Source organism: Magnolia sinica, chromosome 14 (genome assembly GCF_029962835.1).
Source record: "Magnolia sinica isolate HGM2019 chromosome 14, MsV1, whole genome shotgun sequence".
Taxonomy (NCBI): domain Eukaryota; kingdom Viridiplantae; phylum Streptophyta; class Magnoliopsida; order Magnoliales; family Magnoliaceae; genus Magnolia; species Magnolia sinica.
Window position 1 is genome coordinate 48,639,856 of NC_080586.1, and position 20,541 is coordinate 48,660,396.

The window sequence follows — 20,541 nt, forward strand, 5'->3', positions numbered from 1 at the left end:
ATCCCGATTATTGAGGCCGACTCTAATTTTTGAGGCCAATTATTAAGGCTGATTCCAATTTTCGAGGTCAATTCCGATTATTGAGGCCGATTTTGATTATTGAGGCCAATTATCGAGGCCAATCCTGATTGTCGAGGCCGATTCTGATTGTCGAGGCTGATTTCGATTATCGAGGCTGATTGCGATTGTTAATCCTAGTTCTGATTGTTGAGGCTGATTGTCAAGGCCGATTTCGATTGTCAAAGTCGATTTCGATTATCGAGGCCAATTCTGATTGTTGAGGCTAATTGTCAGGCCGATTCCGATTGTCGAGGTCGATTCTGATTATCGAGGCCAATTGTGATTGTTGAGGCCAATTATCGAGCCCGATTCTGATTGTCGAGGTTAATTATCGAGGCTAATTTCGATTGTCGAGGGCGATTCTAATTAACGAGGTTGATTCCGATTGTCGAGGCTGATTATCGAGGTTAATTATAGAGGTCGATCCCGATTATCGGGTCCGATTCTGATTGTCGAGGCCAATTATTTGGGCGATTCCGATTGTCGAGGCCGATTCTGATTATTGAGGCCGATCCTGATTGTCGAGGCCGATTCTGATTGTCGAGGCCGATTCCGATTATCAAGGCCGATTGTCAAGGCCAATTCTGATTGTTGAGGATGATTGTCAAGGCTAATTTCGATTGTCGAGGCCGATCCTGATTATCTAAGCCGATTGTCGAGGCTGATTATCGAGGCCGATTCTGATTATCGAGGCCGCTTCTGATTATTGAGGCTGAATATCGAGGTCGATTCCAATTGTCGAGGCCAATTCTGATTTTTGAGGCCGATTCTGATATTAAGGCCGATTGTCGAGGCCGATTTTGATTGTCAAGGCCAATTATCGAGGCCGATTTCAATTGTCGAGGCCGATTCCGATTATCGAGGCCGATTATCAAGGCCGATTCCGATTGTCTAGGCTGATTATCAAGGCTGATTCTGATTATTGAGGCCAATTCTGATTATCGAGGCTGATCCCGATTGTCGAGGCCAATTCTAATTGTTGAGGCTGATTATCAATGTCAATTATGGGTGCCGATTGTCGATACCGATTATGAGTATATGATAGCATAATATCATGATACATGCCCATACACATCATCTACATATTTGTTATGAGGTGTGGTTGACCATTGCATATGTCATAGGGTAGGTTGTTTATGGGACTCCTTGATAAGCGGAGTTGCCCCACATGAGCGGGCGGTATGCGCAAGTTTGATGCATGACTGGATGATATGACTCATGTATCTCGTATTTTGTGATATGACCACCGTACGCCCTAATGACATCAGGGCCATAGCCTCCACAGGCATACCGTGGATGGCCAGATGAGACACTAAAAATCTATTCTACATGGAGTGCTATAAATATCCTTGGGTGATAATCCCGAACCCTCTTGATTCCAGGGGTTGCTCCAACGTCTAAACTAAGTGGATGCATGAGCGCATGAGGACTGTATACCGTTAGGCCGCATCTCCCACTATGTCGTGGTCGGTTGGAAGGGTGTACGGCCTTACCTGCCTGAGAGGAGGGGCAATGTTAGGCTGACTCTGACTAGCTCGAGGAATGTATCCGCTATCGACGAGCCGGGCCCGATATTGGCAGGCGGATAGTGAGGTCTCTTCCACTCATCTTGTTGAGCGTGATGGAGCGGCAATCTGGTTTGGAGTGTAATAGACCCTGGTGATTCTTCAAAGAAGAACCGTATTGATATGTGAACTTATTGAGTAGGAATTGTATACTCATTCATTCATTCATTCATTCATTCACTATCCACTCGGGTTAGTGGTGCGTAATTATTTGTTGCGTGTACCTTCGCATAGTAGAATTTCTGTTGGGCGCGTGACTAACCTGAGATCAGGAGTTTACCACATTGAGTCTGACTATCCAAATTTAGGTATGGGACTGGTTTGGATAGAAGTCCCTTGTGATGGACCCCGTAGCCTTCGATACAACGTACTATCAAACCGACCACACACTCCAGCTTGGTCATTTCATTTGCATCGCATATTGCATCTGCAGGCATATGACATTTTGGGTTGTTATATTTTCTGTACTTATATGCCCTAGACGGACTTAACAGGATTTACATACTGCATTGTACCCTCGGCATCTGATATTTGGCTCTCTATGACTCCTCATTTGCATAGTTGATCTGTATTGCGTACTCTGATATTGTATGACTCATGGAATTGTCAGTATTTCTGCTTACTCTGTTATAGTATGATTCATGATCTTACCAATATTTTCAACATTGTATGATTGTGGCATTGCATTGAATACTTGACACTTATCTTCTACACACACTTATACCACCCTCTAAGCTTTCTATAAGCTTATGCACGATAGATGCGTGCAGGTGATGTTAGGTTACAGCAGCATTAAGCTTGGAGAGTGCAGCGGTCTTCTGGAGCTTTGATTTTTGATATATGTAAATTTTCCTTTCATCACTGTATTCGAATATTTATATTGGTGGATATGTGATTATGATGTTGCCTTTGTGATTTGGGTAAACTTGTGGTTATACTTCTTACGAGATAAATGTACGTTGAAAATCATCCTTATAGGATCCTAGGATCGGAATATGGCGAATGGGCGCTGGAAGCAGAGAATGGGGTACTATGGAGGCTGTCAGCACCGGATTTGGTGATTGGGCAGTTTTGTGAGCCCGATTTCTGAGTTTGGGGCGTGACAGAAGTTGATATCAGAGCATAACTTGGGAATACCTAAGGATAACATCACATATCTGCTGATAACTACCTTATACTGTATGATTGTTACGAACTTAGAATGATTAGATCCCTTTATTCGAATAACTTAGAAACTTCCTGATATAGCTCCCTATCGCATGTGTATTCGAGAGTGCCTAAGGATAATAGGCCCTTGTTCATTCCTTTAGGACATGGCACCCAAGCGAGTGACCCAAATGACTTCTGCTTCCCTGCCTGAGATTCTTGTTCCCCCACCAGAGACTTCTGCACCCCCATCCGAGTCTAGCGCAGCACCGACCGTGTCCGTAAGTGTGGACCAGCTATAACAGATGTTGCAAGCAATGACCCCCATTCTTTAGAGAGGAGACCAGAAGAGGAAGGCCTCCTCCGGTAACTCCCAGCAGCAGCAATGTCGACGGCCACAAAGGCACAGGAACCGCCCAACCTTCCGAGCATTTGCACCAACTATACGTCAGTCCTCAAGTGTATGCTTCAGATATGGTGTGATGGGGCACCGCATCTAGGAGTACCCCCACCCTCGGCAGCCCCTGCCACCCCAACCGTTCTCAATTACTTACTTTGGATGCAATGGGATAAGGTATCATAGGAGAGAGTGTCCCCGTCCTCAGCAGCAACAACAGTAGCATCCTCAAACATCAGGAGGAGTGGTCGACGATTCGTGTGACTTGGTCCCTGCACCTTCTTGCTATATTGCTCATGAATGAGTCGTCTTGGGAGTTAAAGCTTGAGATTCATGGGCGTTATCCCCATCTCTTGGTGTTTCATTATGTTGATATGTTGTGTTCAGATTATATATATAGTGGTGTGGTTTTCCTCCCTTGGTGAGCTCTGTATTAGTTATGTTATGGTTTAAATTTCGAGGACTAAATTTTTGTTAGGAGGGGAGAGCTGTAAGGCCCGTATCCTAGCCCGTACCATTCCGTAGGCTTCCGCGGTCCCCCCGGTCGAATTCTGGCAACCCGCGATCTGTTATCGGCATTTGTGCACAACCCTGAGTCGTATCCCGTATTCCAGAATTGGCTCAACCCGAGACTTGTAACCCTAGTGACTGCGCCGTCGCCACGGTTTCGATGCCGCGTCTCGCACGCTGAGGCGATGCCTAGGCCAGGAGATGTGGACCCACATTCAGTTTGAGAAAATGCCGCTCATTTGCAATCCCAAGAGAATCTCTACAACATGTCCCATCAATCAAGTGCACATCAATCACCTCATGTCAAGTGCAAAAGCAACCCCAAAGTCAACTCTCTCTCTTACACACCCACATGTCAAGTACATACCCATCACCCATCACTCACTCCCCATCACTCATCACTCACACCCATCCCTCTCGCTCCTTCACCTCTCCCTCTCTCACTCTCTCTCATTTTCTCCCAAGCAAACACCGTCCATGGTTTTTCCAAGGAGAGGAAGAAGTTAGCGTGGCCCACCTTCCTACCACCCAATCCCACCATCCAAAGTTCATCTCAACTGTTGAAGTTCGTCCATTAGAGCTCTATGATGCTTTGGCGAAAGGAGGAGAAGATCATAGGTGGGTGTTCATAAGCACTTGATTTTGCGATTTGAGGGCCCACATATGATGGGACCTATCTTGATGTATGATTTGTATCAAAGAGGGACCCATAGTGCTGGGGTCCCTCCGCTACTCCGATCTCCATCTCTCCCTCTCTCATTCTCTCCCTCTTTTTACTGTTTGATGGCCCACCTGATGTGTGCATCCATGCCATCCATCATGGTAGAGCCCACCTATGATGTATGTATTTTATCCACACCGTCCATCAGGGAGGGTGGGACTCCACTGGGGAGTGCGTCTGCATCCAGGCCGTCCAAGGCCTGGACGCTGGACCAATATGTAGTAATATATATATATATATATATATATATATATATATATATATATATGTGGGCCACACCACGTGGCAGCCCACCCTGATGTTTTATTCCCAGCCATCCACCTGGACGGGCTGTGGGGACCCCATCATATATAGGGGTGCCATCCACACCGTCCATCGTGACCCTGATGGATGTGTTCCATCCAAACCGTCCATCCATTTGACGTGCTCATCATGGTAGGCCACACTCATGGACCCAACTGATGTATGTGTTCTGTCCTTGCCGTCCTGATGTGTAGGATGGTGGGACCCACCTGACGCATGTATTTCATCCATGCCATCCTAGTCGTCCATCCTTGCTGGATGATGTCTGGACGATGCTGTGGACCGCACCATGTTGTATGTTTTTCATCCACACTATCCACAATGTCTGGACGGTGCTGGGTAGAGTTTTGGATGGTGTTGTGGGGCCCTGTAATGATGTATATGTTAATCTACACCGTCCGTCCAAGGGACCCCACGTGATATATACCTTTTATCCAGGGCGCCCGTCTAGGGCTGGGCGCTAGATCAGATGTTAATATAATATTATAATATATATATATATATATATATTTGTATATATATGAAACATATATATAATATAATATATATATATATTCATGTATATATCTGGTGAGCCCCACGTGGGACCCACCCATCATGGAACGGATTGGCTGGTCTACCGAACACCAGCTATATAGCTATTGTGTGTAGTGTGTGGGTTTGATCCACACCGCCTATCCATGCAGCCCATCTTAATGGTGTATGTATTTTACCTACACCATCCAGCTAGGACGGTGTTGACTCACCTGATGTATGACTTCCGTCCACGCCATCCGTCCATGTGCATGGGACCCACCTTGATGTGTTGTAAATCCACACCGTCCAGACCTCTAGACGGTCAGTTGGTCACGAGGTATGCATTATATCTAAACCGTCCATCCACTAAATGAGACAAATCTATCAGGTGGACCACACTATAGAAAATAGTGGAGAGTTGAACGCCTACCATTGAAACCCCTTAGGGATTCCAAAAGTTTTGGATCAATATGATATTTGTTATTCCTCTTCATCCAGGTCTTTGTGATCGTATGATCAGATTGGATAGAAAATAAACGTTACATTAGGCCCACTTAATGAAAATAAAGACCATTGTTGAGCCCATGTGATACGGCCCACTTGATGTATATGAGGCCCGTTGGTGTGGCCCGTTAATACGGCCCACTTGATGTAATTGAGGCCCATGGGTTGCAGCCCATTATGATGTATATCGAGGCCCATGGGTCGTAGCCCATTGTGATGTATTTGGGGCCCATGGGTGGTGGCCCATGGTGATGTATATTAGGCCCGTATGAGTGGCCCATTGTGATATATTTCCGGCCTATATGATGAGGCCCATTGTGATGTATTTTCGGCCTATTTGGTAAGGCCCGTTGTGATGTATTCGAGGCCTATGGGCAAGGCCCATTGTGATGTATTTCTGGCCCAAATGGCAAGGCCCGATGTTATGTATGAGAGGACCATGATTGTGGCCCATTGTGATGTATTCGAGGCCCATGGGCAAGGCCTGATGTGATGTATTTATGGCACATGTTGTCACGCTCCAAATTTAAAAACAAGGTTCACAAAATTTTTGATCACCGAATCCGGTGCCGACAGCCTCCGTAGTAATCCATTCTCGGCTCCCAGCGCTCATACGCCTGATGTCGATCCCGGATCTTACAAGGAGGATTTTCAACACGAATTTATCTCATCAGAAGCATAACAACAAGTATACCCAAATCATAAGAATAACATCATCATCATCACATATCCACTAACATAAACATTTGAATACAGTGCTAAAAGGGAAATACATATATCAAAAATCAAAGCTCTAGAAGGTGACTGTATGCTCCATGCTCAATGCTGCTGCAACCTAACGCCACCCGCACGCATCTATCGTGCATAAGCTTATAGAAAGCTTAGAAGGTGGTGTGAGTGTGTGAGCAGAATATGCGTGCTCAGAATGTAATATCAGAGTAAATGGAAATACTGGTAAGTCCATGAACCATACAATATCAGAGTAAGCAGAAATACTGACAAGTACATAAAAATTCATAAACCTCATCCAGGATATATGATGAAAAGACATAGCAAGCCAATGTCATATACTCAGAAAGCAATGTAAATCGCTTATATAATGCGAAAACATAATGAACCAGATATCAGATATCTAGAATGCAATACAATATGCAATTCGAAAGAGCTACGAATACCATCATCCTCATCTAAGTCATATAAATGCAGAAACATAGCAACCCAAAATGCCATATGCGGAGGATGTAATGCAATATGCTATATGTGGTGCGAATGAAATGACCAAGCTGCAGTGTGAAGTTGGGATGATAGTATGTGGTATCGCAGGCTAGGGTCCTATCACAAAGAACTTCTATCCAAACCAATCTCTAATTTAAATTTGGATAGATAGACTCAATGTGGTAAGCTCCTGATCTCAGGTTAGTCGCGCACCCCAACCGAAATCCTGGCCATTGCGAAAGTACACATAACAATTAGTTGCGCACCACCAGCTCGAGTGGATAGTGAATGAATGAATGAATGAATATAATGCTAAGTATGCAACTCCTGCTCCACAAATCGGTACTGTACATCTCTGGGATCATCACCGGGGTCTAGTACACTCTACGCTAGCTTGCCGCCCCATCAAGCGCATAACTGGGTAAGTGGAAGAGACCTCACTATCCGCCTACCAATATCGGCCCTACTCGTCAATAGCGGACCCATTTACGACCTAATCAGACTCATCTTAGCATTGCCTACTCCCTTAGGTGGGTAAGGCCACACCCCCTCCCAACCGACCATGACATGGTGGGAGACGTGGCCTCCTGGTATTTGGCACTCTGGCGCTCATGTATCCACTCGGTCTCGACGTTAGGGCGTCCTCTGGCACCAAGAGGGTTTAGGGATTTTCACTCAGGGCCATTATGGCAACCCGATGCTAATAACATATTTTCGGTGTCTCATCTGGCCATCTACGATATGCCTGTAGAGGCTACGGCCCTGATGTCGTTAAGACGTACAATAATCACAACACACAATGCAAGATGCATGAGTCATACAATCCAGTTATGCATCAATCCTACGCATACCGTGCGCTCATGTGAGATAACCTCCGCCTATCGGGAAGTCTCATAACAACCTACCCAATGACATATGCAATGGTCAACCACATCTCATAACAAACATGCAGATGATGCGTATGTGCATGTATCATGATGCTATGCTGTCATATACTAGTAATCGGTACCAACAACCGGCCTCGATAATCGGCATCGACAGTCGACCTCGACAATGTGGACATTTAACCAACATTGCCCCCAAGCAGTGGACCACATAGAGCCTAACATATAGTGGACCCATGACCTCACAAACGGCATAATATACAACACCATAGGCCCCACTCAAGGGCTTAATACACATCATAATGGGCATCTCCCATGGGCCTAATATACATCACAATGGATTTCATCACTTGGCCCTCAAATGCATCGCAATGGGCCTCATCATATAGGCCTAATATACATCACAATGGGCCTTCAACACGGGCCGAATACACATCACAATGGGCCTCAAATACGGGCCGCATATACATCACATTGGGTCTCGTCAATCAGCCTTGGCAATCAGAACCAGCCTCGGTGGTCGGCCTCGACAATCGGAATTGGCCTTGACAATCAGAATCGCCCTTGATGATCGGCCTCAACCATCAGAATTGGCCTCGACAATCGGAATCGGCCTTGATAATTGGAATCGGCCTCGATAATCAAAATCAGCTTCGATGATCGACCTCAACAAGCGGAATCGGCCTCAATAATCGGAATCGGCTTCGATAACCAGAATCGGCCTTGATAATCAAAATCAGCCTTAATAATCAAAATCGGCCTCAATGATCGGCCTCAATAATAGGAATCGGCCTCGTAATCGAAATTGGCCTCGAAATCGAAATCAACCTCAATAATCGAAATCGGCCTCGATAACCAGAATCGGCCTCAATAATCAAAATCGGCCTCAATAATCAGAATCAACCTCAATAATCGGAATCGGCCTCGACAACCAGAATTGGCCTCGACAATCAGAATCAGCCTCGATAATTGGAATAGGCCTCAATGATCAGTCTCAACAATCAGAATCGACCTTAATAATCAGAATCGGTAATCGATCTCGATGCAAGGCGGGGTCCATAGATGGATGGCCAATGATGGACCAAGCAATATCAATGAGGCCCATTCATTTGGGTTGACCCACTAGAGAATGATGAGATGGGCCTAACCAGGCCTAAGGGAAGGTCATAATGTGGACGTTCAACCATCATTGCCCATCAATGTGGACCTTTAACCAACATTGCTCTCAAGGGATGACCCACACAGGACCAATCATACAATGGGCCCACAGCCTCACACAAGGGCCTCATATATCACATCGAGCATTATCAAATGGGCCCCAAGTACGTCACATCGGGCCTCATCAAATGGACCCCCAAATACATCAAATCGAGCCTCATTAAGTGGGCCCCAAATACATCAAATTGGGCCTCATCAAGTGGGCCCCTAATACATCAAATGGGCCATACCAATGGGTCGTACCAACTACACCTTTCATCCATTTCAGAGATCATTTTAGAGCATTATAAAAAAATGAATCATATCAAATGGATCATCTGGACCATACCACAAATAAAGGTGGAGATAATGATTTTCCACTGTTAAAACTTTAATGGGCCCACCATATCGATCATTTTCCATCCAGTCTGTTCATAAGGTCACAAGGACCTGAACTAAGAGGAAATAAACATCACATTGGTCCAAAACTTCTGGAACCCAAAGGGTTTCAATGGTTGATGTTCAATCCCACTGTTTTGGTAGTATGGTCCACTTGATACTAAATCCGTCTTATTTTATTTTTTAGTCTCGAGCCTTGAGACGTGCTGCCAAATGGATAGACGGTTTGGATGTAACAAATCCATCAGCGGTGGGCCCCATCTGCCACCGTCTAGATGGACAAATGGACAGAACACATAAATTAACTGGAGGGTCCCACCCGTCCAGCATGCAGGATGGTGTGGAGGACACCTCACATTACGGTGGGGTCCACCACACTGGCCATCCACCCCAGATGGGTGGGTCCCACGTGGGGCCCACCTCTCATGCATAGAATTTATATATATATATTATACATATATATATCATATTATATATTAATATTATATATATATATATTATTATTTTTTATTTACTACCCATCCAACGTCCAGGGAGTCTGGACGCCCAGAACGAACGGTGAGGATTTGAAATCCATACACTGCTGCTGGGGTCCACACGTGATGAATGGTGTGGATATGAAACATATCTCATGATCCAAACCCATTGAACTTACTGACGTGTGCTCAACAGCAACTGGGTACTGCTCATCAGATGGGTGGTTTCCACCTGAGATTTGAATAAGCTGCATTGGATGGACGGCGTGTATATAAAACACATACATCAATTGGGCCCCACAGACCCTGCTGACGTCACAGCAGTGGGTCCCACGAAGTTTGGTGGTATCAATACACCAGTTGTATAACTGGTTTGAGGTACCCAGCCAACCAGTCCACCTTTCACACGGATGTGCGGCTGAGATACCATTCATTCCTCAAGGTGGGTCCCGCAATCGGACTGTCTGGACCGTCATACCATATCACAGGTGGGCTACACACGTCATCACAAAGAGAGGGAAGGACAGAGAAACAGTATAGGGGAGGGACCCCACCACTATTGGGCCCTCCCTTATACAATGCATACATCAAGTAGGTCCCACAACAAGTGGGCCCTAAAAAAATGGAATCCAACGGTCGATCACCCACGTTTGGCCTCCTTCTTTAGCTCCTTAGATTCCTATGCTCCTTGTCTTTGGTCGTGATGGAGATTGATGAAGAATGGAGGGTTGAGATAGGAGATGAGAGAGTGGGAAAGTGGGCCACACTTATTTTTTTGGGAGTGCTTGGACGTTGGGTGCTTGCTCTTAGGAATTTGGAGAATGAAGATAAAAATGAGAGAGAGAGGAACGATGGATGAAAAGAGGTGGATGTAGTGGGTGTTGTAAGAATGGGGGATGGGAAGGCATGGGTTGGTTTGAAATTTATGGAATGGTGGAATGGGTGGGGGAGAGAGAGAGTTGACTTGGGGAAAAGAGGGAATGGGTGCATGTACTTGGGATAGGGTGAGGTGGCATTGGGGTATGGAGGATGTACTTGATTGATGTGATGGGTCGTAGAAATTCTCTTATAATTCACAACGCGCGGCGTTTCTTCGGAATGAATGTGGGCCCATATCTCCTTGCCTGGGTATCGCATCAGCGCGTGAGACACGGCGTTGGAACAATGGCGACGGCGCGGTCGCTAGGGTACAAGTTTCGAGTCGAGCCGACTCCGGTTTGCAGGACTCAGCTTAGGATTGCACGCAAATGTCAGGTATATGTTGAGGGTTGCCGGAATTCGACCAGGAGGACCGCGGAAGCCTACGGAATGATACGATCTAGGATACGGGCCTCACAGCTCTCCCCTCCTAATAAAAATTTCATCCTCAAAATTTACATAATCATCACAACTAGACATAACTCATAAGGAAGAGGAAACATGACATTATCATATATATATATACACACACATATATGTCAAGGCACAATCAGTTTACAAATGGATGGGAATAACGTTCTCTAATCTCAACCTCCCAAGATGCCTTATCAACATTATGGTGGCCCCTACTGAACTTTAGATCCTAGATTAGAAATGATTGAAACTAGGATACCTTACAGCCTCAGAATTTTATTAACGATTAATCTAACAAGACGGTCCTAAGAACTGGTCACACGAATCGTTGGCAACTCCGAACGATTGAGGGTCCTACTACGCTGCATAAAGTCTGCCCTGTGCCTGTTGTGGAGGTGTGTGTCTTCTCTATGGCTATCGCTACCGCGGCTACTGCTGGGGTCCCGATGGTAGGAGTTATTGTCCCTGCTGCTGGTGCTGAAGGCGGGGACACTCCCACCAACGGTGTCTCGTCTCGTCGCACCCATGAAAGACATCGGTGAACTGCCTCAGAGGTGGTGCTAGTGGTGCTGCCAATGCTCGGATGGCTGGGACATTCCTGTGTCATTGCAGCCGTCGATGCTGCTTCTGTTGTGAATCTGGACAGCACTGCAAAATGAGCTGCATACTGCGCCTCAGATATGTCTCCCTGCACCAAGGTCTCTAACTTTAACGCTCACTGCCAACGAGAGTAGTTGGAAAAATACTACTGGTCGAATCGGTCTATGAAATCCTCCAATGTCCAGACAAAATCAGGCCCTATAACACGGGTAATGGAGGTCCAATAGTGCTTGGCCTTACCCTGGAGAAGAAACATAGCTAACTGGACCAGCTGTTGAGTCGTACATGCCATCGTATCAAAAATCTTCTCCACATTAGAGCGCCATTTCTCGGCTGCTATCGGATCTGGCTCACCTTGGAAACCCGGGGGATCGAGCTGTTGGAATTCCCAAAGGGCACTCACGCACTCCTACTCTGCCTGGGCTGGCGAAACAATAGGATACCTGCCCTGCCCCTGAAGGGTGGCTATCACAACTAACAACATTTACTGTAACTGGGAGGCACTCACGGGTAAGGTCGGATCTGCACCAGTCTCAGGTGGAGGAACGTGATCCTCAGGCTGGGAGCAAGGATCTCTGGTGGTGGAGTGGGAGTCGCTTGCGTTGCTCTCTAGGTGGCATGTCCTATAGGAAGGAGCAAAGGCACCTATTATCCTTAAACACTCGAATATATACACGATGGTGAGCTCTATTAGAAAGTCTCTAAGTTATTCGATCTTGGGGACCTAATCATTCTAAGTTCTTAACAATCATAGAGTGTAGGGTAGCTATCAGTAGATATGTGATGCTATCCTAAGTATTCCCAAGTTAAGCTCTAATACCAACTTGTGTCACACCCCAAATTTGAAAATTGGGTTCACAAAATTCCCGATCACCGAATTCGGTGCCGACAGCCTCCGTAGTACCCCATTCTCGGCTCCTAACGCTCATACGCCTGATGTCGATCCTGGAATCCTACAAGGAGGATTTTCAATACGAATTTATCTCATAAGAAGCATAACCACAAGTATACCCAAATCACAAGAACAACATCATCATCACATATCCACTAACATCAACATTTGAATACAGTGCTAAAAGGAAATTATATATATATAAAATCAAAGCTCCAGAAGGTTGCTGTATGATCCATGCTCAACGTTGCTCTAACCTAACGCCACCTGCACGCATCTACCATGCATAAGCTTATAGAAAGCTTAAAAGGTGGTGTAAGTGTGTGAGTAGTATATGTGTGCTCAGAATGTAATATAAGAGTAAACGGAAATACTGGCAAGTCCACGAACCATACAATATTAGAGTAAGCAGAAATACTGACAAGTCCATAAAAATATCATAAACCTCATCTGGGATATATGATGAAAAGACATAGCAAGCTAATGTCATATACTGAGAAAGCAATGTAAATCGGCTATGTAATGCGGAAACATAACGAACCAGATATCAGATATCGAGGATGCAATACAATATGCAATTCGGAAGAGCTACAAATACCATCAGCCTCATCTAGGTCATATAAATGCAAAAACATAGCAACCCAAAATGTCATCTGTGGAGGATGTAATGCAATAAGCAATATGTGGAGAGAATGAAATGACCGAGCTATAGTGTGAATTCAGGATGATAGTACGTGGTATCGCAAGCTATGGGGCCTATCAGAAAGAACTTCTATCCAAACTAGTCTCATACCTAAATTTAGATAGATAGACTGAATGTGGTAAGCTCCTAATCTCAGGTTAGTTGCACCCCAACCAAAATCATGGCCATTGCGAAAGTACACATAACAATTAGTTACACACTACCGGCCTGAGTAAATAGTGAATGAATGAATGAATGAATACAATACTGAGTATGCAACTCCTGCTCCATAATTTGGTACTGTACATCTCTGGGATCATTACCGGAGTCTAGTACACTCTACGCCAGCTTGTCGTCCCATCAAGCGTACAACTGGGTAAGTAGAAGAGATCTCACTATCTGCCTACCAATATCGGCCCGACTCATCGATAGCGGACCCATTAAGAGCTAGTCAGACTCAACTTAGCATTGCCTACTCCCTCAGGCAGGTAAGGCCACACCCCCTCCCAACCGACCGTGACATAGTAGGAGACGCAACCTCTTGGTATTCGGCACTCGGGCGCTCATGTATCCACTCAGTCTCGATGTTGGGGCGTCCTCTGGTACCAAGAGGGTTTAGGGATTTTCACCCAGGGTCATTTATGGCAGCCCGATGCTAATAACATATTTTCGGTGTCCCATCTGGTCATCCACGATATGCCTGTGGAGGCTATGGCCCTGATGTCGCTAGGGCGTATAGTAATTACAACACACAATGCAAGATGCATGAGTCATACAATCCAGTCATGCATCAATCCTGCACATACCGTGAGCTCATGTGAGATAACCTCCACAACCTCCGCCAATCAGGGAGTCTCATAGCAACCTGCCCAATGACATATGCAATGGTCAACCACATCTCATAACAAATATGCAGATAATGCGTATGTGCATGTATCATGATGTTATGCTGTCACATACTCATAATCGGTACCAATAACCGGCCTCGATAATCGGCATCGACAGTCGGCCTTGACAATGTGGACATTTAACCAACATTTCCCCTAAGGACTCGACCACATAGTGCCTAACGTATAGTGGACCCATAGCCTCACAAAGGACCTAATATACAACGTCATGGGCCCCACTCAAGGGCTTAATACACATCACAATGGGCCTCTCCCATTGGCCTAATATACATCACAATGGATTCTATCACTTGGCCCTTAAATGTATCATAATAGGCCTCGTCTATAGGCTTAATATACTTCACAATGGGCCTTCAACACAGACTGAATACACATCATAATGGGCCTCAAATATGGGCCGTATATACATCACATTGGGTCTCGGCAATCAGAATCGGCCTCAGTGGTCGGCCTCAACAATCGAAATCGGCCTCGACAATCGGAATCGGCCTCGATAATCGAAATCGACCTCAATAATCTGAAACAACCTCGATGATCTACCTCAACAATCGGAATCGACCTCAATAATTAGAATCGGCCTCGATAAGCAGAATCGACCTCAATAATCAGAATCAGCCTCAATAATTAGAATCAGCCTCGATGATCGGCCTAAATAATAGGAATCAGCCTCAATAATTGGAATCAGCCTCGATGATCGACCTAAACAATAGTAATCGGCCTCAATAATCAGAATCGGCCTCGACAATCGGAATCGGCGTCAACAATCGGAATTGGTCTCGATAATCGGAATCGACCTCAATAACCAGAATCGGCCTCGATAATCAGAATTGACCTCAATAATTGGAATTGACCTTGATAATCAGAATCAGTCTCGATATCGACGTCAACAATCGGAATCGGCCTTAATAATCAAAATCAGCCTTGATAACCAGAATCGACCTCGATAATTGAAATCGGCCTCAATGATCAGCCTCAACAATCGGAATCGACCTCAATAATTGGAATCGATAATCGATCTCGACGTAACGCGGGGTCCATAGATGGATGGCCGATGATGGACCAAGTAATATCAATGGGGCCCATTCGTTTGGGTTAACCCACTAGAGAATGATGAGATGGGCCTAACCAAGCCTAAGGGAAGGTCACAATATGGACATTCAACCATCATTGCGCATCAATGTGGACCTTTAACCAACATTGCTCCCAAGTGATGACCCACAAAGTACCAAATGTACTGTAGGCCCACGGCCTCACACAAGGGCCTCATGTATCCCATCGGGCCTTATCAAATAGGCCCCAAGTACGTTACATAAGGCCTCATCAAATGGGCCCCAAAATATATCAAATCGTGCCTCATTAAGTGGGTCCCAAATACATCAAATTGGTCATACCAAATGGGCCTCAAATACATCTCATCAGGTCTCATCAAGTGAGCCCCAAATACATCAAAATGGGCCTCAAATACATCTCATCAGGTCTCATCAAGTGAGCCCCAAATACATCAAATCGGGCCTCATCAAGTGGGCCCCTAATACATCAAATGGGCCATGCCAACTACACCTTTCATCCATTTCAGAGATCATTTTAGAGCATTATAAAAAAAATGAATCATATCAAATGGATCATCTAGACCATACCATAAATAACAGTGGAGATAATGATTTTTCACTGTTAAAACCTCAATGGGCCCACCATAGCGATCATTTTCTATCTAGTCTATTCATAAGGTCACAAGGATCTGAACTAAGAGGAAACAAACATCACATTGGTCCAAAACTTCTAGAATCCAAAGGGTTTCAATGGTAGACGTTCAATCCCACTGTTTTGGCAGTGTGGTCCACTTGATACTAGATCTGTCTTATTTATTATTATTTTTTTTAGTCTCAAGCCTTGAGACGTGCTGCCAAATGGATAGACGGTTTGGATGTAACAGATCCATCAGCGGTGGAGCCCATTTACCACCGTCTAGATGGACAGATGGACAGAACACGTACATTAACTGGAGGGTCCCACCCGTCCAGCATGCTGGACAGTGTGGAGGACACCACACATTACGGTGGGGTCCACCACACTGGCCATCCACCCCAAATGGGTGGGTCCCATGTGGGTCCCACCTCTCATGCATAAAATATGTATAATATATATATATATATATATATATATATATTATACATATATATATATATATATATCATATTATATATTATTATTATTATTATTATTTTATTTACTACCCATCCAGCGTCCAGGGAGTCTGGACGCCCAGAACGGATGATGAGGATTTAAAATCCATACACTACCGTTGGGGTCCATACGTGATGAATGGTGTGTATATGAAACATATCTCATGATCCAAACCCACCGAATTTGCTGAGGTGTACTCAACAGAAGCTAGGTACTGCTCGTCAAATGGGTGGTTTCCACCTGAGATTTGAATAAGCTACATTGGATGGATGGTGTGTATATAAAACAGATACATCAATTGGGCCCCACAAACCCTGTTGACGTCACAGCAGTGGGTACCACGGAGTTGGTGGTTTCAATACACTAGCTGTATAACTGGTGTGAGGTACCCAGCCAACTCGTTCACCTTTCACACGGATGGGCGACTGAGATACCATTCATTCCTTAAGGTGGGTTCTGCAATCAAACAGTCTGAACCATCATACCATATCACAAGTGGGCCACACACGTCATCACAAAGAGAGGGAAGGAGAGAGACAGTATAGGGGTGGAACCCTGCCACTATTGGGCCGTCCCTTATACAATGCAAACATCAAGTGGGTCCCACAACAAGTGAGCCCTAAAAAATGGAATCCAAGGGTCGATCACGCACATTTGGCCTTCTTCTTTAGCTCCTTAAACTCCTATGCTCCTTGTCTTTGGTCTTGATGGAGGTTGATGAAGAATGGAGGGTTGAGATGGGAGATGAGAGAGTGGAAAAGTGGGCCACACTTGTTTTTTTTTGAGAGCTTGGACGTTGGGTGCTTACTCTTAGGAATTTAGAGAATGAAGATAGAAATGAGAAAGAGAGAGAGGAGAGATGGATGAAAAGAGGTGGATGGAGTGGGTGTTGTAAGAAATGGGGATGGGAAGGCATGGGTTGGTTTGAAATTTATGAAAAGGTGGAATAGGTGGGGAGAGAGAGAGTTGACTTGGGGAAAAGACGGAATGGGTGCTTGTACTTGGGATAGGGTGAGGTGGAATTAGGGTATGGAGGATGTACTTGACTTGATTGATGTGACGGGTCGTAGAGATTCTCTCAGAATTCGCAACATGCATCGTTTCTTTGGAATGAACGCGGGCCTACATCTCCTGGCCTGGGTATCACATCGGCGAGCGAGATACGGCATTGGAACCGCAGCGACGGCGCGATCCCTAGGGTATAAGTTTTGGGTCGAGGTGACTCTGGTTTGTAGGACTCGGCTTAGGATCACGCACAAATGTCAGGTACAGGTTGAGGGTTGCCAGAATTTGACCGGGAGGATCGCGGAAGCATATAGAACGGTACAATCTAAGATATGGACCTCACACATGTGATAAGGCCCATTGTGATGTATATGCAACCCATGAGTGAGGCCTATAATGATGTGTATTAGGTCTTTGTGTGAGGCCATGGGCCCACTATATGTTTGGCTCTATGTGGGCCACCCCATGGGAGCAATGATGGTCAAAATTCCACATTGATGGGCAATGATGGTTAAATGTCTACATTGTGACCTTCCCTTAGGCCCTTTGCTAGGCCGATTATCGAGGTCAATCCCAATTGTCAAGGCTGACTCCAATTATCGATTTCGATTATCGAGGCCGATTCTGATTGTTGAGGCTGATTTCGAGGTCGATTCCAATTGTCGAGGCTGATTATCGAGGTCGATCCCGATTGTTGAGGCCGATTTCGATTATCGATGTCAATTATTGAGGCCAATTCCTATTGTCGAGGCTGATTTCGATTATCGAGGCCAATTCTGATTATTAAGGTTGATTATTGAGGCCAATCCCGATTGTCGAGGCCGATTTCGATTATCGAGGCTGATTTCGATTATCGAGGCCAATTCTGATTATTGAGGGCGATTGTCGAGGCTGATTGTAGAGGCCAATTATCAAGGTCGATTTTGATTGTCGAGGCCGGTTTCGATTATCGAGGCCGATTTAAATTATTGAGGCCGATTGTCGAGGCTAATTGTCGAGGCCGATTATTGATGTCGATCCTGATTGTCGAGGTCGATTCCAATTGTCGAGGCTAATTGTTGAGGCCGATTCCAATCGTGGAGGCTAATTATTGAGGCTGATTCTGATTATCGAGGCCGATTTCGATTGTCCAGGCCAATTTCGATTATCGAGATTGATTCTGATTATCAAGGCCGATTCTGATTGTTGAGACCGATTAATGAGGCCGATTCCAATTGTCGAGTCTAATTGTCGAGGTTGATTCCAATTTCGAGACCGATTCTGATTATCGAGGCTAATTTCAATTATCGAGGCCGATTATCGAGGCTGGTTATTGAGGTCGATTCTGATTGTCGAGGCCGATCCCGATTGTCGAGGGCGATTGACGAGGCCGATTCCGATTATCGAGGCTGATTTCGATTTTCAAGGCTGATTCTTGAGGCCGATTCCAAATGCCGAGGCCGATTATCGAGATAAATTATCGATGCCGATTATGGGTGCCGATTGTCGATACCGATTATGAGTATGTGATGGCATAGCATCATAATACATGTACATACGCATCATCTGCATGTTTGTTATGAGGTGTGGTTGACCATTACCTATGCCATAAGGCAGGTTGTTTATGGGACTCCCTGATAGGCGGAGGTGCCTCACATGAGTGTGTCATACATGCAGGTTTGATGCATGACTAGATGGTATGACTCATGCATCTCGAGTTTTGTGATATGACCACCATACACCCTAGTGACATCAGGGTCGTAGCCTCCACAGGTATATCGTGAATGGCCAGATGGGACACCGAAAACCTGTTCTACATGGGGTGCTTTAAATATCCCTGGGTGAAAGTTCCAGAACCCTCTTGGTTCCAGAGGTTGCTCCAATATCTAAACCGAGTGGATGCATGAGCGCATGAGGGCCGTATACCGTTAGGCCGCGTCTCCTACTGTGTCATGGTCAATTGGAAGGGGGTACGGCCTTACCTACCCGAGAGAAGCGGATAATGCTAGGCTGAGTCTGACCAGCTCAAGGAATGGGTCCACTATCGACGAGTCGGGCCCGATAGTGGGGTCTCTTCCACTCACCTTGTTGCGCGCAATGGGGCGGCAATCTGGTTTGGAGTGTAATAGACCATGGTGATTCCCTAAAGAGGAACAGTACTGATATATGGACTTATTGAGCAGGAATTGCGTCATTCATTCATTCATTCACTATCCACTCGGGCTGGTGGTGCGCAACTATTTGTTACGTGTACCTTTGCATGGCCAGGATTTCGGCTGGGCGCGCGACTAACCTGAGATCAGGAGTTTCCCACATTGAGTCTGACTATCCAAATTTAAGTATGGGACTGGTTTGGATAGAAGTCCCTTGTGATGGACCCTATAGCCTACGATACTACGTACTATCATCCCGACCTTACACTCTAGATTGGTCATTTCATTCGCATCGCATATGCATCTACAGGCATATGGAATTTTGGGTTATTATGTTTTCTGTACTTATATGGCCTAGAGGGACTTAGTGGGATTTACATATTGCATTGTACCCTCGGCATCTGATATTTGGCTCTCTATGACTCCTCATTTGCATAGCTGATCTGTATTGCGTACTCTGATATTGTGGACTTGTCAGTATTTTCGCTTACTCTGCTATTTTATGATTCATGATCTTGCCAATATTTTCGACATTGTATGATTATGACATTGTATTGAATACTTGGCACTTATCTTGTGTACACACTTACACCACCCTCTAAGCTTTCTATAAGCTTATGCATGATAGATGCATGCAGGTGATGTTAGGTTGCAGCAGCATTGAGCTTGGAGTGTGCAGCGATCTTCTAGAGCTTTGATTTTCGATATATGTATATTTCCCTTTCAGCATTATATTCAAATATTTATATTAGTGGATATGTGATGATGATGTTGCCTTTGTGATTTGGGTAAACTTGTGGTTATGCTTCTTACGAGATAAATGTATGTTAAAAATCCTCCTTGTAGGATCCCAGGATCGGAATCTGGCGTATGGGCGCTGGAAGCCGAGAATGGGGTACTACGGAGGCTATCG